Raw genomic sequence first — 5,639 nt, forward strand, 5'->3', positions numbered from 1 at the left:
AGCAAAAGATAGTCATTCTTTGACTACTAAAATTAATCTGCTCACAAGGACACTTTCTAATCCTTTCCAGGAACTGCTTTTTCATAGCTTTCCTTACCACTTTACTTTTATTTATTATCTATACCTCCCCTGTAATATGGAACATGTTTTGTCTGTTTTTCATTGCTATATATTTCCACAATCTAGAATAGTGACTGACACGTGGTAGTTGTTCAATGAATTTTTTACAAATTAATAAATAAATATTACCAAAATTTTGTAGAAGGTAGTACTATGTAGCAAACTGAATATAAAGAATGAGGAGAAAGAAAGAAAAACTAAAATAATGATTTCAGAGAATACAGCCTAAAGTGTGATTTTAAATGGGAGGAACAATTGGAAGCTTGTATGTAATGGAGGGAGTTTGGAGATGGTTTTAGATTAGAGCCTAAATAATACTGGGAAAGTATTATTTGGTTAGCACTGCTTTACCAGCACTTAGCTTGGTACCTAGCACAAGGTGTTCCCTAAAGAGATTTTTAAAGAAAACATGCTCTACTGGGTTTGAGGATTTAGTAAACATGTTTTTTGTTTGGAGTTTGAAAAATAGGACTGAAGGGCAGGAAAAAAATCCTGACAAAAAAAGCAGATTTGAACGTTGCATAAAAGCTGGACAATCTGGTGTGGCAGAGGAGTTTTTAGAGCTTGGAAATGTATAAAGAGTTTACTATATACATGTAATTAATTTTGTGTAAGAAAGGCTAGTCTCTTCGGGCCAAAATCATGTTTTAAAAAATTTAGAGATTAATTTGAGAAATTTGCAACCTGGAGGCAAGAGCATAGAAATGTTAACACTTTGAATTAACATTATGAAAATGTGTCTTTTATTAATTAGGTAAATTTCTAAAAAGCTATATGCAAATTAAATAAGGGCAAATCTAATTACATTGACTTGCATTAGAACAGTTTATTTTCTCTGCATTCCTGATTGATTTGCAATTGACAATCCCTCATAACACCTTTGCCATTTCTCTGCCCTTCAGGATATTCTGTCAATTAATTGATGAACTGTCAGCATTTAAATTCATCAAGAGCTTCCTATTTAAAGGCTGTCTGTAATGAATGCTTCAGTTATATGAGAAAATCATATTTATATATATATTTAGTTTTCTAAAGAGCAAGGATCATGTATCATTAAATCTCAGAAGACTTTTTGTATCATCAGTTTATAAATAAAGCATAGATGGCCAGGCGTGGTGGCTTAGACCTGTAATGCCAGTACTTTGGCAGGCCAAGGTGGGCAGATCACTTGAGGTCAGCAGTTCTTCAAGACCGACCAGCCTGGCCAACATGGTGGAATCCTGACTCTACTAAATGTACAAAAATTAGCTGGGTGTGGTGTTGCACGCCTTTAATCCCAGCTACTCAGGAGGCTGAGGCAGGAGAATTGCTTGAACCCAAGGTGGTAGAGGCTGCAGTGAGCCAAGATTGCACCACTGCACTCCAGCCTGGGTGACAGAGCAAGACACTGTCTGAAAAAAATAAAATAAAATATGAGAAAATCATTATTTAAAACAGGAAATGTTGATACAAATTAGTTCATTAAAGTGTAAAAATAAGATATATGGTGTTTTTAACCAATGTGAAAATTTAGCCAGCTATTAAGATCTCTGAATTTGAATTTTCCAAGAATAGGGACTTGATATGAAAACTTGGAAATGTTACCAACTTTCTTCTATGTCACTCTCTCTGGTCTTAAGTCAGGCTTAATATTTGTACTATAAGGATATGTTAATTCCGTGGAGCGGAGGGGGTTAGTGTGTCTTCTGTAAATCGTGTGTACATACACATAAATGATTAATCTTTTTTTTTTTCTCTTTAGGAAACATACAGTGCACAGTTTAAATCCACTTGAGCTAATTAACATTTTCAAAAAATATTTTATACCATTTACGTTAAAACGTTAAGAAAACAAACTTTGAATAGGGTTTGAATCTCAGTCAGGAAGTTCTGAAATCAGGGACCAAAGTTCAAACTGAGAAGGAGGAACCTGGAGAGCAGAATGCCCATCAAATCCTCCCTTTTAGATTCCCAGAGCACTCATTGAAGCTACTCAATTAGTACTTAATAAATAATGCACCCCTTGCTCTGAAAATAATCAGATTTATTGGATTACATAGTGATATACTTATTTTCTTTTTTCTGTCTTCTGAAAAAGTAGACAAAACTATTAGCAACATGAATGAGATGAAGGCAGATACATATGTACCATGCTAAAAAATTTCAACTTTGTCTGGAAGATAATAGTGAAACACAGGAGATTTTCTGCTTTCAAAAGAACACTCAGTTGGCAAGTAAAGAATGATGTTCATTGCTTTGTGCAGTACCTGATACAGTTGGCCCATTGTATCTGTCTGTTCCACATTCATGGATTCAATCAACCACAGAAAGAAAATATATGGAAAAAATATTGTGTCTGCATTGAACATGTACAGACTTTTTTCTTGCCACTATTCCATAAAGAATACAATATAACAACAATTTATATAGCATTTACATTGTATAGGTATTAATCAAGAGATGACAAAGTATACAGGTGAATGTGCACAGGTTTTATGCAAGTATTATGCCATTTTATATCAGAAGCTTGAGCATCCACAGACTTTGGTCTCTCAGAGAGGTCCTGGAACCAATCCACTGCAGTTACTGAGGGAGAACTATATATAACAGGCACTCAAAAAACAATGTTGAGGCCAGGTGCGGTGGCTCATGCCAGCACTTTGGGAGGCTGAGGCAGGTGGGTCACAAGGTCAGGAGTTCAAGACCAGTCTGACCAATATGGTGAAACCTCATCTCTACTAAAAATACAAAAATTAGCCAGGTGTGGTGGCACACACCTGTAGTCCAAGCTACTCAGGAGGCTGAGGCAGGAGAATTGCTTGAATCCAGGAGGCGGAGGTTGCAGTAAGCCAAGATCCAGCCTGGGCAACAGAGAGAGACTCTATCTCAAAAAAAAAAAAAAATGTTGAATGAATGAGTGAGTGAATGGTGGCATGTAGGACTCAGGGGAGATTGCCTGAGTATAATACATTAACCATTTTCGTCTAAATTTAGAAATAGCATACATGTAAGATCTTGGTAATGCTTATAGTGAATGTTTCTAAATAACGTAATGATTCATAAATGCAACCATTCATTTATTCATGCACTGACTTTTTCTTTAGTTTGTTCATGTGACAGATATTCTATGCAAAGTACTATATAAAGTGTCATGGGAAGCAATGATAATATATTTCATTCTTGCAAGAAATCTAGATCCCAACAGAAGAAATAAGACCAATATTCAAATATTAATACCACATGGTCTGTGGTGAGAAGAGTAAGGAGAAACAGAAACTGAAGTTTACTTTATGCTAGCAGTTACAAATGGCTTCTGGAATAGGTGTTATTTGGGCCCAACTTTAGATAAGTAGATTTAATTTAGACTTTAGAGATAGTCAAGATAGAAGCAAATAAAGTAGGCAGCAATACCTACTTCTAATAATTTGTTCAAGTATTTTATGGTTATTGCTTAATTTACTCTGTCAATATTATGCCAGACTAGTTTCTGACACTATTTTATTAATTAATTAATTAATTTATTTATTTTTAATTTTACTTTAAGTTCTGAGATACATGTGCTGAACGTGCAGTTTGTTACATAGGTATACATGTGCCATGGCGGTTTGCTGCACCTATCAACCCGTTCATCTAGGTTTTAAGCTCCGTGTGCATTAGGTATTTGTCCTAATGCTCTCCCTCCACTAGCCCCTTAACACTTGACAGGCCCTAGTGTGTGATGTTCCCCTCCCTCTGTCCATGTATTCTTACTGTTCAACTCCCACTTATAAATGAGAACTTGTGCTGTTTGGTTTTCTATTCCTATGTTAGTTTGCTGAGGATGATGGTTTCCAGCTTCATCCTTGTCGCTGAAATGATATGAACTCATTCTTTTTTATGGTTGCATAGTATTCCATGGTGTATATGTGCCACATTTTCTTTATTCAGTCTGTCATTGAGGGGCATTTGGGTTGGTTCCAAGACTTTGCTATTGTAAATAGAGCTACAATAGACATACATGTGCATGTGTCTTTATAGTAGAATGATTTATAATGCTTTTGGTATATACTCAGTAATGGGAAAGCTAGGCCAAATGCTATTTCTGGTTCTAGATTCTTGAGGAATTGCCACACTGTCCTCCACAATGGTTGAACTAATTTACACTCCCACCAACAGTGTAAAAGCATTCCTACTTCTCCGCATCCTCGCCAGCATCTGTTATTTCCAGACATTTTAATGATTACCATTCTAATTGATGTGATATGGTATCTCATTGTGGTTTTGATTTGCATTTCTCTAATGACCAGTGATGATGAGCTCTTTTACATGTTTGTTGGCTGCATAAATGTCTTCTTTTGAGAAGTGTCTGTTTATATCCTTCACTCACTTTTTGATGGGGTTGTTTTTTCCTTGTAAATTTAATTTCCTTGTAGATTCTGGATATTAGACCTTTGTCAGATGGATAGATTGCAAAAATTTTCTCCCATTCTGTAGGTTGCCTTTTCACTCTGGCACTTGTTTCTTTTGCTGAGCAGAAGTTCTTTAGTTTAATTAGATCCTATTTATCAATTTTGGCTTTTGTTGCCATTGCTTTTGGTATTTTAGTCATGCAGTCTTTGCCCATGCCTATGTCCTGAATGGTATTGCCTAGGTTTTCCCTTCTTTTTTTCTTCTTTTTTGAGATGGAGTATTGCTCTGTCACCCAGGCTGGAGTGCAGTGGCACAATCTCAGCTCACTGCAACCTCCACCTCATGGATTCAAGCTGTTCTCCACCTCAGCCTCCCAAGTAGCTGGGATTACAGATGCTCGCCACCACGCCCAGCTAATTTTTGTATTTTTAGTAGAGATGGGATTTCACCATCTTGGCCAGACTGGTCTTGAACTCCTGACCTCGTGATCCACCCACCTTGGCCTCCCAAAGTGCTGGGATTACATGCATGAGCCACTGCACCCAGTTGCCTAGGTTTTCTTCTAGGGTTTTTATAGTTTTAGATTTTATGTTAAGTCTTTAATCCATCTTGAGTTAATTTTTGTATGATGTGTAAGGGAGGGATCCAGTTTCTGTTTTCTGCATATGGCTAGCCTGTTTTTCCATCACCATTTATTAAATAGGGAATCCTTACCCCATCGCTTGTTTTTGTCAGGTTTGTCGAAGATCATGTGTGGTGTTATTTCTGAGGCCTTTGTTCTGTTCCATTGGTCTATATATCTGTTTGGGTTACTGTGGCCTTGTAGTATAGTTTAAAGTCAGGTAGCATGATGCCTTCAGCTTTGTTCTTTTTGCTTAGGATTGTCTTGGCTGTACAGGGTCTTTTTTTGGATCCATATGAAAATTAAAGTAGCTTTTTCTAGTTCTGTGAAGAAAGTCAATGGTAACTTGATGGGAATAGCATTGAATATATAAATTACTTGGGGCAATATGGCCATTTTCACAATATTGGTTCTTCCTATCCATGAGCGTGGAATGTTTTTCTATTTGTTTGTGTCCTCTCTTATTTCCTTGAGCAGTGGTTTGTAGTTCTCCATGAAGAGGTCTTTCATGTCCCTTGTAAGTTGTATT

This window comes from Macaca mulatta, chromosome 1 (assembly GCF_049350105.2).
Source record: "Macaca mulatta isolate MMU2019108-1 chromosome 1, T2T-MMU8v2.0, whole genome shotgun sequence".
Lineage (NCBI taxonomy): Eukaryota > Metazoa > Chordata > Mammalia > Primates > Cercopithecidae > Macaca > Macaca mulatta.